This window comes from Syngnathus scovelli, chromosome 10 (assembly GCF_024217435.2).
Source record: "Syngnathus scovelli strain Florida chromosome 10, RoL_Ssco_1.2, whole genome shotgun sequence".
Classification (NCBI taxonomy): Eukaryota; Metazoa; Chordata; class Actinopteri; order Syngnathiformes; family Syngnathidae; genus Syngnathus; species Syngnathus scovelli.
The window spans coordinates 16,259,091-16,274,683 of NC_090856.1; the positions used below are offsets into that span (position 1 = coordinate 16,259,091).

General features: G+C 47.0%; 1 long non-coding RNA gene across 1 annotated transcript; it reads left to right on the top strand.

Annotated features, from left to right (window-relative positions):
* Positions 1–2,014: 2,014 nt before the first annotated feature.
* LOC125973534 (uncharacterized) lies at positions 2,015–2,811 on the top strand. Its single transcript, XR_011087626.1, has 2 exons — positions 2,015–2,139; positions 2,509–2,811. It is a non-coding gene; the product is annotated as an uncharacterized lncRNA (long non-coding RNA).
* The last annotated feature ends 12,782 nt before the right edge of the window (positions 2,812–15,593 follow it).

Here is a 15,593-nt window from a genome sequence, read left to right on the forward strand (position 1 = left end):
CCTTGATCGAATTGACTAACAATATTGCTTTAAGCTGTTACAGAATACATTTTTAGCCAAGCAAAGAAATCAAAAAGTAAAAATCACATTTGTGCGTCCATGCGTGACTCACAATCCGACACCGTGTTCCTGTTTTATTTCTATTTTAACTTGCTTAGCTTATTTTGGCCCCTTTTTTGGTCTCATGTTTTGGTCTGGCGCCATCTTTTGGACAAATTTGGAATTTCAGCTCTGCCAATTTATTCCTGTGAATAATCCATATTTTACCATTTGCACCATCTCTTCCCCCCATGTTACATGACAGTAGAAATGGGTCACTATCAAAGCAGAGTAGCAGATCTGGAGTCAGCGCTGAAGCAACAAGGACAGGTAAGCTTATCAATGAGCACACCTTTTTCTCAGACAAAATAGCTACATTCTTCAGTCACTCATTCGTCTGGCATTACTGGACCAACCCCCCCCCCCCCCCCCCCCTGAACGTGGCTGGGAAAATGCGGAGAAAAGCAAATGTCATTTTCCAGTCAACCAAAGAATTTGTGGATGAAAATGACACAACATTTCAAAGCTGTCCACGCGTTTGTCTCTTCTAGAATGTCAAGTGGGTGGAGGAGAAGCAGCTGCTGCGTCAGAGCAATCAGCAGTTGGCCGAAAAGGTGACGGAAAGAAAGGCGCTGGGCGGAGTCGCTTGGCGTCACACCCGTCCGGAAGCCCCGCAGATGAGGTCTGACTGTCTTTTCAGGTCAGGCGGATGGAGGCGGAAGAAGCGCGTCTGAAAGAGCACATCCAGGATATCCGAGACCAAAACGAACTGCTTGAGTTCCGCATCCTGGAGCTGGAGGTGGGAAGACTCGCACAAGCGTGTTGAGGCCAGAGATGTGACGGACGGACGGACGGACGGACGGACGGACGGACGGATGGATGCATGCCTCTGCCTTTCAGGAGAGGGAGTGGCGCTCCCCCGTCTTGAAGTTTCTGCAAGTCCGTTTCCCAGACGGCCTCAGCCCTTTGCAGATCTACTGCGAGGCCGACGGCGTGAGCGTACGTAAGGCGTCCCTCGCAACCCTAACCTTAACCTGAGGTCCCAGAACACCTTACATTGCTCCTTGCGCCTTTCCCCAGGACATCGTCATCAGTGATCTGATGAAGAAGCTGGACATCCTGGGCGATAACGCCGTAAGTGTATGTCGAACTCCTTATGTTCGCACTCCACGAGACTCGGCGGCTCAAATGTGACTTTTGGAAGGCTTTGCGCTGAAAGAACCTTGTTGACGCTGTGCCTTTGGGCTCTTGCAGAATCTCACCAACGAGGAGCAGGTGGTCGTGATTCACGCCAGGACCCTTCCCACCCTAGCCGAGAAGGTAACGCGCACGTCCACGCACGCTCTCGCATTCTGCTTATGTGACAGCAGCCTTTCCTCAGTGGTTAGAATACATCAAAGTGACCAAGTCAGCACTTCAACAGAAGATGTTGGACATTGAAAGTGAGAAGGTAGACAGACACGCGACATCAGCCAAGGGGAACTCGGGGCAATGTGCCCCAACAATTCTGACCTTGAGCTGTGCTAGGATATGTTCTGCAACCAGAAGGGCTACCTGGATGAAGAGTTGGACTTCAGGAAGCGTTCCATGGACCAGGCTCATAAGGTAAGCCGCCCTCAAATCTCCCGCCGGACCACTGATGGACGAGGATTGCGGCCCAGAGGATCATGGAGCTGGAGGCCATGTTGTACGAGGCGCTACCGCAGCGGGACTGCCCCGCCACGGACGGCGAAAAAGCCAGCCACGCTGGCGTGTATGACGTGCTGACGGCGGATCAGAGACAAGAGCTTAGGAGCGCCGTGGACCAATGGAAGCGAGCCCTGATGTGGGAGTTGAGGGAGCGCGACGCTTGCATCCTCCAAGAGAGAATGGATCTGCTGCACAGCGCGCAACAGGTAAGGGCCCAAAGCCAGCCCGGCACTTACTTGCACGCTTACTGGCTTTTGAAGGCTACTTTCCATTTGTCCGTCCTAGAGGAACAAAGAGCTGAAAGAATTCATCGAAGCTCAGAAGAGACAAATCAAACAATTGGAGGAGAAGTTTCTGTTTCTCTTTCTAGTCTTCTCCTTGGCCTTCATTCTGTGGCCCTAACACCAGCTGGTGAGTGAGCTCCAGCGGCACCGCACTCGACACCTCCGATACACTGCCAGCCGGTCTCAGACGTTGGCAGACGCTCCGATGCCGACGTATACCCCCCGCCACGGTGACAGAGGCACCGCGTCACACCGGCGCTCATCCAATCAGAAGGCAGGAAAGGCAAATTCACATGCAGGGCACTCTTGAACCAGAAGAGAGCGCCACAAAAAACGGTTGTTGCCCCAAACGCGCACTAAAAAGGGTCAGAATAACAAGAGTCCCACCGGCCAGCCGGGGCCACCCGTCCATCCATTTCTTCAGGGGGGGAAAAAATTGGAGTCACCGGTGAGTACATTTTGCATTTAGCTCTGCTTTTCTGCTTCTGTCTTCAAGTGTGTGGCATCCTGCGACCAAAGATTCAGCCAACCCCAAAGCGGTTGACCTCAACGTCCCACCACCATTCCTACCAGAGCAGGTGACGTGATGCTTTGGACATCCTTCCGTCTCAGATGCCCAAAAGTACTCTTTGCCACATCTGCGGCAATACGGTGTCTTTTCAAAGGTGCAAATAAATCCAGCGTGGGCGGAACACGCACGTCTTCGGTTTTTCCCGCTTTGTTTGTGTGACAGCTGTTGTGAAAATTTTACACAAATAAAGTTGTATAGTACAGGTTTGGCCAAGCCGCAACTCCTGAACCGCATGCGGCTCTTTTATGTTCATATCAACATTTGTGTGTGTGTGTGTAGGTGTGTGTGTGTGTGGGGGGGGGGGGGTTGTGCGTGTTGGCTTCACTTGAGTTCAATTTAGTATTTTCGTCAAAAGCGCATGTGGTGAAATTCCACAAAGTAGGATGGGCAAACACATTCCAGTAAACTATTAGTGTCAATTGGGCTCTCGAAATGGCAGGGAAAAGATGCACAGCAAAACGAAAATATGTAGATGAACACAGGACGTTTTTATCAGAGTGGGAAAGTTTCTATTTTTTGTTGAACGTGATGGCAAACCATTCTGCCTGATACGTCAGACCTCAGCGCATTTCAAAGATTCAAATCTTCAGCGCCATGCACTTCAGCTCACTCCATGCTAACATTGATCAGGCGTCGAACCCGCAACATCATGCTTAAGAGGTGGACATGCTAACCAGTGCGCCATTATGTCAACGCATAACAACTGTAAATCTACTAAACAAAACAGCGGTTGCTATATGACATCTGCCGCGTGTGGTCACGTGACAGACGTCACGTGATGGGCAGAACTTCCGCCGGAATTCAAATCCGCGGGGAGAGTTAACTTGTTTAAAAGGGAGTGGGCAGAAGAATTATTTAATTTATTTAAATCTATTTGGAGTGTGCGCCATTATGTCAATGCATAACAACTGTAAGTCTACTAAACAAAACAGCGGTTGCTATATGACGTCTGCCACGTCGTGGTCACGTGACGCGGACGTGACGTCGACGCCTACTTTACATCCCACCGATCACAGGACCCCTCGGCTGCATAACCGCGCCCCCTTCCCAACCAATCGGATTTGCTATACGCGAAAACTACGCCAATGGGCGGAACTTCCGCCAAAATTTAAATCCGTGGGCGTGGCTCGCAACAGGAAGTAGGAAAATGGCGATGTTGACAAAGACACAGCGGATGGTAACATACGACTAACAAGAGAAATATTTTTATTTTCTGCTTGCAACTGGACCGTCCAGAGCGTACACGGTAAGTACAACTAATCGTTTTTAAAAAGAAGTACTTTTGTTGCCCTGAAAAGCGAGTGAGTGTGGCGTTTGGGGGGAACGTCGAATTTCGACGATTCTTTCTGGTCAACGGTTGTAAATGATTGCGTTGATTAAAAAAGAAAACTTGATGTAACTCTACTTTTAACTGCCGTTTCAGATAAGCGGGTATTACGTCGCAGTCATGTGCCGCGGATATGACGTAATTGGCTGAACTTCCACCAAAATTCAAATCTGTTGGCGCGATGGCCGTGAGCCACTGAGCAACGACGAATATCAACAGAAATATCTTTATTTTCTGCTTGCAACTGGACCGTCTACAGCGCACACGGTAAGTAACACTCATTGTGTTTAAAGAGATTTACGTTTGTAATAGCAACGTGTAGCTGAGGCGCTAGCAGAAGTGTAGCCGCGTTGCGTTGTACGTGTGAATATTGGTCCAGGCGAAATGTTAATGTTTAATTTAATTCCTTTAAGTTCCACGGTGTTTGTTGGCTGCAAGTTTTCCACTGCAAGAAGAGGCTCGTATCATTGACCAGGAGCGAGCTACAATGGTGAGTAGCCATAACATTTATGTTAAACACTTCCTATTTCATGTCTAACAGTACTTGATTTAACAAATAACCATAAATAAATACAGTGTGGGCACTGAAGTTAACATATGTGATTATACTGCCTAATCTGTCACCGAGTATATTGTTGCAAAGTAATATAAGATCCAAAGTTGTAATTCAGAATAGTTTTCAAAAGAAGGCCATTAGAATTATATACAAGTCTGATTACCCTGAACATAACAACAAGCTATTAATTAAATCACAAATTCTTCAATTCAAAGATTTGGTAGATTATCAGACAAATAATGTCTAACAGTAATTGATTTAACACATCACGATAAGTAGATTGAGTGTGGGCACTCTCAAGTTAACATATGTGATTATACTGCCTAATCTGTTACAGAGTAATGTACAAGTAATGTAGAATAGATCCAAAGTAGTAATCCAGAATAGTTTTGAAAAGGCCATTAGAATTATAAACAAATCTGATTACCTTGAACTAAGTGTTGAATATGTCCTATGAAGTCAAAATTTGGCACCATCATGTGGTGAAATTTGGAATTGCATCACATCCAATTTTGCCAGGGAACAAACAGATTAAATAAATCTTAGTCTTAAATAAGCCACTCCTTCTCAAACAAGTAAACTCTGCCCATTTTGCGCAGTAGATGTTCTGTTAATATCTAGTATTTATACAAAGTCATAATTTAAATTGCTTTTAACCTTCATTCGTCGCTTCAACCAACATTACTCGCTCTTATTACCAACTTGTATCGATTTAACTGAGCGTTTAATACTTCCTATCAGGTCTCAAGTCAAGATTTGGCAAAATACAATTTCAGCAAATCCAATTTTGCCAGGCAACAAAAAGATTAAATAAACTAAATAAGTCTTCTTCCCATTAAATAAATCAGAAAAGTCTGTCTTGTAACCAGTCCTCTTCAAACAAGTAAAGTCTGCCCGTTTTGTGCCGTAGATTTTGTGTCTATGCCTAGTATTTATACAAAATCATAATTTAAACGACTTCGTTCCTTCATTCACTTTGGAAATTTGGAATTGCAGCAAATCGAATTTTGCCAGGGAACAAAAATAGATCAATTAAACTAAATAAGTCTTCTTCCCATTAAATAAATTAAAAAAGTCTGTCTTGTAACCAGTCCTTTTCAAACAAGTAAAGTCTGCCCATTTTGTGCCGTAGATTTTGTGTTTATGCCTAGTATTTATACAAAATCATAATTTAAAGGATTTCATTCCTTCATTCACTTTGGAAATTTGGAATTGCGGCACATCAAATTTTGCCTGGGAAGAAAAGTAGATTAAATAAATTTAATAAGTCTTACTACTTCCCAATAAATAAATTAAATACGTTTTGTTCCCACTCCTTTTCAAAAAAGTAGTTTAAAACGAGGGCCCTTCACTCAACCTTTAACCTCAACCCCGCACGTCACATTGTGTTGTATCTGTGAATGTTGGTTGTGGCCAAATGATAGTTTTCTTTCATTCGTTTAGGTTCCACGGTGTTTGTTGGCTATATGTTTTCCACTGTCAGAAGGATGAAAATACAAAGTACAACGCTTGGACGTGGGCGACGACATCACCGGTGAGTCCTTCCTTCCTATTTATTTACCTTCTAGGTGCTAGAGGCTAAGTGTTAGAAGCTAAGTGTTAGAGGCAACACAATACGAACAACACAACACAATACGAACGACTCAACACAATATGAACAACTCAACACAATATGAACAACACAACAAAATACGAACAACACAACACAATACCAACAACACAATACGAACAACACAACACAATACGAACAACACAACACATTACGAACAACACAACACAATACGAACAACACAACGATACCGCACTGAACAACACGATACCGCACTGAACAACACGATACCGCACTGAACAACACGATACCGCACTGAACAACACCATGCCGCACTGAACAACACCATGCCGCACCGAACAACACCATGCCGCACCGAACAACACCATGCCGCACTGAACAACACCATGCCGCACTGAACAACACCATGCCGCACTGAACAACACCATGCCGCACTGAACAACACCATGCCGCACTGAACAACACCATGCCGCACTGAACAACACCATGCCGCACTGAACAACGCCATGCCGCACTGAACAACACCATGCCGCACTGAACAACACCATGCCGCACTGAACACCATCCCGCACCGAACAACACCATCCCGCACCGAACAACACCATGCCGCACCGAACAACACCATGCCGCACTGAACAACACCATCCTGCACTGAACAACACTATCCCGCACTGAACAACACCATCCTGCACTGAACAACACCATGCCGCACTGAACAACACCATCCCGCACTGAACAACACCATGCCGCACTGAACAACACCATGCCGCACTGAACAACACCATGCCGCACTGAACAACACCATGCCGCACTGAACACCACCATGCCGCACTAAACAACACCATGCCGCACTGAACAACACCATGCCGCACTGAACAACACCATGCCGCACTGAACAACACCATCCCGCACTGAACAACACCATGCCGCACTGAACAACACCATGCCGCACTGAACAACACCATGCCGCACTGAACTACACCATGCCGCACTTAACACCATGCCGCACTGAACAACACCATGCCGCACTGAAGAGCACCATGCCGCACTGAACAACACCATGCCGCACTGAACTACACCATGCCGCACTGAACAACACCATGCCGCACTTAACAACACCATGCCGCACTGAACAACACCATGCCGCACTGAACAACACCATGCTGCACTGAACTACACCATGCCATACTGAACAACATGACGCCGCACTGAACAACACGACGCCGCACAGAACAACACGACGCCGCACAGAATAACACAATACCGCACAAAACAACACAATACCGCACAAACAGTTTTAGATAATATTATGTCGCAGTCATGTGACGCGGACATGATGTCAATAGGCGGAACTCACGGCAAAATTATAATCCGTGGGCGTGACTTGCAACAGGAAGTAGGAAAGCGGCAATGCTTGCAAACAAGACACAGCGGTTAGTAACACGACAACTAACAAGACAAATATTTTTGTTTTCAGCTTGCAACTTGACCGTCTAGAGCGTACAAGGTAATTACAACTCGTTGTTTTGAAAAATATGTTTTTTTGTGTAGCCCTGAAAAGCGAGGGAGTGTGGCGTTTGGGAGGAACGTCGAACTCGGCGTCTGCTTCCAGCCACAGATGCCAAATTTCGACAATTATTTCGACTGGTCAACGGTTGTAAATTATTGCGTTGATTAAAAACTTATCCTCGGTTATCCGTGGCTAAAACACCACAACCCTGCAATAAACTGGGAGTCAGGGGAGATAAAGGGGTGGGCATCCCAGTGCCAAGTATCGTGTGTCAAACCGAACCCTTCGATCGAGTCCCCATGCACTTCTCCCTCGGACTTTGCGTCTCCTGAACCAGAGTTCAGAGCTCCGGATCTAAACCAAGTACCCAAATGCTACCATCAACTTGCGGAGGTATTTAGCAAAGCCAAGGCGAGCTCCTTACCACCCCACCGTCCCTACGACTGCGCCATAGACCTATTGCTCGGTGCTTCGATCCCCAAGGGGAGACTTTATTCCCTTTCGGGCCCCGAAAAGAAGGCCTTAAATGACTATATTGACGCGTCACTTAAAGCGGGTCTGATCATGCCGTCATCATCGCCTGCAGGGGCCGGGTTTTTCTTTGTGGGGAAGAAAGACGGAACCCTGCGCCCCTGCATAGATTACAGTCCCCTCAACCAGATCACTATAAAGAATCGGTACCCCCTCCCACTCATGTCGGCCGTGTTTGATCAGTTGCAGCAGGCTCGGGTATTCACCAAGTTAGATTTGCGTAACGCGTATCACCTCGTGCGCATTCGGGAAGGTGATGAGTGGAAGACGGGCTTCAACACCCCCCGGGGACACTTTGAATACCGGGTAATGCCGTTCGGCCTCACCAATGCCCCCGCGGTCTTCCAGGCCATGATCAATGACGTTCTGAGTGATTTCTTAGACCACTTTGTTTTCGTTTACTTGGATGACATCTTAATTTATTCACCAGATTTGAGGACCCATGAGAGTCATGTTAAGTCGGTCCTGCAACGGCTCCTGGACCATCGACTTTATGTAAAGGCCGAAAAGAGCGAGTTCCATGCAGAAACGATATCGTTCCTTGGCTTCATCATAGCCCCAGGGAAGGTCCAGATGGACCCAGCCAAAGTAAGCGCGGTGACCCAATGGCCGGTACCGGATAGCCGCAAAAGAGTGCAGCAATTTCTGGGATTTGCTAACTTTTATAGACGATTCATACGAGGCTTCAGCGCCACCGAGGCTCCCCTGCACGCTCTCACCTCCCCGACAGTTCCGTTTCGCTGGACGGCGGAGGCTGAAGCCGCCTTCCAGGAGCTGAAGAGGCGGTTCACCACCGCTCCAATCCTTACCTTGCCCGACCCATCTCGTCAGTTCGTGGTGGAGGTTGATGCCTCCAGTCAGGGAATCGGCGCCATCCTGTCTCAGAGATCCCAGGTCGACAACAAGCTCCATCCATGCGCCTTTTTGTCCCGACGGCTGACCCCCGCGGAGCAGAACTATGACGTCGGAGATCGGGAATTGTTAGCAAATTCAAAAAGGCTCTTGAAGAATGGAGACACTGGCTGGAGGGAGCCCAACACCCCTTTCTGGTTTGGACCGATCACAAGAACCTGCAATATATCAAGGAGGCCAAGCGATTGAACTCCCGCCAGGCTTGTTGGTCCCTCTTCTTTAACCGTTTCCATTTCACGTTGTCTTACAGACCGGGGGCCAAGAACACCAAACCTGATGCGCTGTCACGCATCTACAGCCCAGACCCGGTGTCCACAGAGCCAGAGCCCATTCTCCCCCCTCACTGCGTGGTGGGAGCCGTAACCTGGCCCATAGAGGACTTGGTGAAGCGGGCAAACCACGATGATCCACCCCCTAGGGGAAGTCCCGAGAATAGACTGTTTGTTCCGCCCCAACTACGATCCCAAGTGATCCACTGGGCGCACACCTCCCGGCTCACGTGTCACCCGGGCGTGCGAAGAACCCTGCACGTCATCCAACAAAGATTCTGGTGGCCCTCCATGGGGGCGGACGTCCGGGAGTATGTTGCAGCCTGTTCCATCTGTGCGCGGAGTAAGAACACTCCGGGTGGGGTTGCTGCAGCCTCTCTCCATTCCCTCTCGACCATGGGTCGACATCTCTGTGGATTTTGTCACGGGACTGCCGGTGTCTAGCGGTAAGACGACGATACTCACCGTCGTGGATAGGTTCTCCAAGATGGCCCACTTCATTGCCCTGCCCAAATTACCTTCGGCCAAACGTACGGCAGTAGTTCTCATGGACCACGTCTGCAGGATTCATGGATTTCCTCGGACGTCGTGTCAGATAGGGGCCCCCAGTTCGTGTTCCGCTTTTGGAGGGCTTTCTGCAAGCTTATAGGGGCCACCGTGAGCCTCACTTCGGGCTACCACCCGGAAGCGAACGGCCAAGCAGAACGCATTAACCAACAGCTGGAAATGGGCCTCCGCTGTTTGGTAACCCAGAACCCCTCGTCGTGGAGTCAAAACTTGACCTGGGTAGAGTACGCCCATAACTCCCTTCCCATCACGGCGACCGGGATGTCCCCCTTCATGTGCGTCTTTGGATACCAGCCCCTGCTCTTCCCCGACAGCGAGCCGGAGGTGTCAGTTACCTCGGCGTGCGCCGTGGTGAGACGCTGTCGGCGCATCTGGGCAGCGGCAAGGGCCATACTGGTCCGCCAGGGCGACAGGGTGAAGAGGATGGCTGACCGGAGACGTCGTCCGGCACCTGTCTACCGGCCCGGCCAGCGGGTCTGGCTGTCCGCCCGGGACCTTCCCCTCCAGGTGGGCTCCAGGAAGCTGGCCCCCCGTTTTGTAGGGCCGTTTCCGATCTCCAAGGTCGTCGGTCCAGCGGCTGTGCGACTCCGTCTGCCTCGGTCCCTTGCGGTGCATCCCACCTTCCACGTCGGGAAGGTCAAGCCGGTTAGGGAGAGTGGGATGGTGCCGGCTCCCGCGGCACCCCCGCCTACGCGGACGGTGGGGGGTGGGCCTACCTACACAGTTAAGAAGTTGCTGGACGTGCGCCGGAAGGGCCGGGGCTGGCAGTTCCTGGTGGACTGGGAGGGTTACGGGCCAGAGGAGCGGCAATGGGTGCCGCGTAGCTATATCCTGGATCCCGGGCTACTAGATGACTTTTACGCGGCTCACCCCGATGCTCCGGGTCCGTCTGGGATCCGGCCCTAGAGGGGGGGGGTTATGTCATGCTGTCATGTGTCGTCCGGATCACTTCCTGTTTTATTGTGTGATTTTCCTCTCGTTCCAGTCGGTGTGTCCTTCCCCTGTGCGTCCGGTCACGTGAACCCCTGATTCCAAGTGTGTGCACCTGCGTCAATGACCAACTGTCTTCACCTGTGTTCCCCTCCTGTGTCCATATAACCCGCGTCTTTCCCAGTATCCAGTGCCAGTGCGTCTTGCCTTGTAAGAACACTAGCGATCACGAAACCCTCGAGTTCCACGTACAAGCCTTGTTTGAGCGACTTTGATCCCCGATGTTAACTTGGTTACATCGCTATCTTGTTTTTGTATTTCCCTCGGTTCGAGGTGCTTTGATTTCCCCTTTTTCTCCCTCGGTTCGAGGCGCCTTAGTTTTCCCTTTTTTCCCTCCTATTGAGGCGTTTTTTGTTCGACTATCAGTGGAGACAATAAAAGCCTTTTTGGACATTGAAGTCTCTGCATTCGAATCCTCTCCCTGCTCTGCACCTGACATAAACTAAAAAGTGGTTGAAAGTAAAAGTTTACACTATCAAAAAAACAATACTTACCTGGATAACCTGAAACAGAAAAACACACAGTTATACTTACCTATGCCGAGTTCACATATTCACACCCAATCGGTACCTGCAAGAAAAGAGCAAAAACAACAAGTTAATAAGCTAAAATGAGTAGATGGAAAATTATCCGGAACGAAACGCAAATTGCTGACATGAAACACATATAAGGACCGCTCGGAGCAGGAAATTCAGTCTCGATGCGGCCATGAAGGAGGAAACAGCTCCACATGCAACAAAACTAAATTTAGCTTCCATTCCCGTGTGCCAGACCTGAGGAAGGCACAAAAGATGCCGAAACGTTGTCGATGGCCACACGGAGGAAATAAAAGGGAGCGCAAACTAGCGCCGATAGGAAAACAATTAGACGCAAAATTATAATTTACCCACGCTCTACCCAGATAGGAGAGCGGATGGATGCCGCACAGAGCAAGATGCTCTCGCTCCACCCAGATAGGGGAGTCGATGAATTAAGTGCGAGGTACGACTAATTTGACCGCAAATGCAGCTGTCAATCTATCATGCCAAGTCGAGACTCATTTATTACATATATAACAAAGGCGACCGGATAGGCAAAGTGCAAACACAAAAACAAACAACAAATACAAAGCAAATACATGTTTATTAAGCCCAACATGGCCTGACCAGCATGGCTGGCGCAGCCACGACGGACAGGTTGCTCTGGGGCTGGATGTGGGACGTGGGCGTGGATGGTAGGACCGTGCCTTTGCTCCTCTCCTTCGGGGGAGGAACTCCCTTCTTAATCCTAACTCGCCTGTGCCACCTCCACTGCCCCCCCACGTTTCCAGTTTCCATTGAGCTCCTGCTGCGTCTGTGCGCTGTCCCCTAAACCGATCCTACCCTAACCCTAACCTAACCCCAAACCCTAACCCCAACCCTAACCCTAATCCAAATCCCTCCCTGACTCCCATTATGAAAAAAATTTCAACCTGCAAGTCAAAAAATGGAAATTAAGAAGTCAAAAATTTGAACACAAACACGAAATTGAATATAAACTAAAAAGTGGTTGAAAGTAAAAATTTACACTATCAAAAAAAACAATACTTACCTGGATAACCTGAAACAGAAAAACACACAGTTATACTTAACTATGCCGAGTTCACATATTCACACCCAATCGGTACCTGCAAGAAAAGAGCAAAAACAACAAGTTAATAAGCTAAAATGAGTAGATGGAAAATTATCCGGAACGAAACGCAAATTGCTGACATGAAACACATATAAGGACTGCTCGGAGCAGGAAATTCAGTCTCGATGCGGCCATGAAGGAGGAAACAGCTCCACATGCAACGAAACTAAATTTAGCTGCAATTCCCGTGTGCCAGACCTGAGGAAGGCACAAAAGATGCCGAAACGTTGTCGATGGCCACACGGATCAAATAAAAGGGAGCGCAAACTAGCGCCGATAGGAAAACAATTAGGTGCAAAATTATAATTTACTCACGCTCTACCCAGATAGGAGAGCGCATGGATGCCGCACAGAGCAAGATGCTCTCGCTCCACCCAGATAGGGGAGTCGATGAATTAAGTGCGAGGTACGACTAATTTGACCGCAAATGCCGCTGTCAATCTATCATGCCAAGTCGAGACTCATTTATTACATATATAACAAAGGCGACTGGATAGGCAAAGTGCAAACACAAAAACAAACAACAAATACAAAGCAAATACATGTTTCTTAAGCCCAACTTGGCCTGATCAGCATGGCTGGCGCAGCCACGACGGACAGGGTGCTCTGGGGCTATTTTCTGGCACTAAGGTCATTTCTGCCTACAAGCGGAACAAGAGTCTGGCAGATATTTTGATCCGGGCAAAATTGCCAACATTGAAGTGGGACAAACCCTTATTGTTGGACACTCAATTCAAGAGACTAAATTTCATTAAAAATATAGAAATGGGAACAGTATTTGGAATTGACCAGGGAATCAACCCAAAATCTAGAAATTGTGTTTATGTTATTTTTTGTAACAAATGTGGGATCCAATATGTTGGCGAATCACGAAACAATTTGTCCACACGCATGTATCAGCATCGGTATAATGTGAAGAACAAGAAAGAAATGGACACACCCTTAGTTAAACATGTTGTTGATCATGGTATGGCCTCAATGAGAATGGCGGGATTACAAAGGAACATTAATTGGACAGACATAGAAAGAAAAGGGAGGGAACGATATTGGATATTTACATTGGGAACTAGGGAGCCAATTGGACTAAACATTAAGCATTGAAGATTCACCATACACCACTTGATTTGGATCCTTACTACAATCCCATCCCTAACCCCAATCCCTACTCCTTACCCATAATCCTAACCTAACCCCAATCGCTACTCCTTACCCATAATCCTAACCTAACCCCAAACCTAATCCTAACCCTAACCCTACCCTAACCCTAACCCTAACCCCAAACCTAATCCTAACCCTAACCCTAAACCTAACCCCTAACCCTAACCCCTAACCCCACCCACATCACACAATCCTAACATCAACAATCGCCTAAATTATAATTCTGCCGCTATAACATGTAAAAATAAAAAAAATGACAATTACAAATTTTCAAAAACACTAAGAAAGCTTAAAAATACATAAAAGTTTAGAACGTCAAAATTTAAAATGTATAAATACTAATTAATTTAAAATCATTTACGAAATTTCAGAAGTATTAAAAACACAGAGGTAACATTAAATATTAATTGATGATTGAGTCGAAAGAGATAAATAAATAAAACAATATTAACACAAATTATACATTTGATGTAAAATAAGCAACAGAACGAATGAAAATAATTAGACCAGTGGATTTAGTGGTTTATGGTGCGAAAAGTGATATACAAGTCAACAAAATAAAATCTGAATCAAAAGGAAAAAAGGAAAAAGGAAAAGGGACCCGGAAAAAAGAAAAAATGAAAGAGTATAAAAGGAGGCGAGAAAAAAACAGGTTCATTGTGCTTTTGTCTCTCGAACAGTCGACAACTCTCTGCTCTCTTAAAAACTAGCCAACTCTTTCACTAATATATTTTTTGGGGGTTTTCTTCATTTTTTTCATTTTTTTTTTTTTTTATAGTACCCGATGAAGACCGATTAAGGTCGAAACGTCGTATTTGTTTCAGTTCATATAAAAAGAAGTTTTTTTGTTGTTTTTGGCACAATACACTGGGTTTGGGTTATTGGGGACTTTATTGATTTGGGGGTCTCAATAAATACGTGAATAAATAAAGGGATTGAATTGGATTTCATTGGCAAATTAGTACATTAAATGCTTTGGTAAATAAATAAAGTTAAAAATACATTAAATTTTCAAAATTAAATAAGTTAAAAAAAAACAACAATGACAGAGTGGACGGTGGTTAGTCGTGGTCGGAGGGGACCACGTCAACCGCCCAATTTTTTGGACAGGGAGGATAGGGGATCCTGGGACCGGGAGGTCCGTGCACCTCCTCGCTCCTTTTGGAGTGGGTCTCTGTACTCAAAACCTAACCCTAACCCTAACCCTGACCCTGACCCTAACCCCAACCTAAAAAAAGACACTCAACAAGGTGAAGTTAAGAAGATTAAGGAGACTAAGAAAAAGAGAAAGAGGAGTAAGAAGCTCACCCACCACTCAGGGGAACAGAGGGATGCCCAACACATAGAGGATTGGGGAGCGCCTCAAACGACTTACCTTGACCAGCAGATGGAAGACTTACCTTCACCGACTCAAGAGGAAGACTCGACAGCTTCCGAAGAACCGACGACAGAGACTCTAATGAAGCGCATTGAAGGAATAAGGAGGAAATACCAGGAACCTACTGGCCCTAACTCGTCAGAAACACCAATTAGGAGAAGAGAGACACCACGACCGAAATTACTGGAAACAATATTCTTCCAGTCACGTGACACACAAACCGAACCACAATCGATGTACACCACACACGAACATGAAGGGAATAAGAGGGCAAATTGGTTTTTGTTTCCCCAGAGAAGATGGTTGATTGTAGGTGATTCAAACTTGGCCAAATTGCAGAAAATCGAAGACCGCGAAGTACAAGTGGACTGTTACCCGGGAGCTAAAATCCGCCATGGGATTCACCTACTCAGAAACAGAACTGCAACCTCTCCCAACGTGCTAGGGGTCATTTTATCCTTGGGCCTTAACAATAGAGGTAGGGTCATCCCAATATTCATATCCAAGGAGATAGCCAGATTGCTGGGAGCAGCTAAGGCCACTTTTCCTTATGCTAAAATATTCATTCCTAAAATTAATTATTCCCAATCAC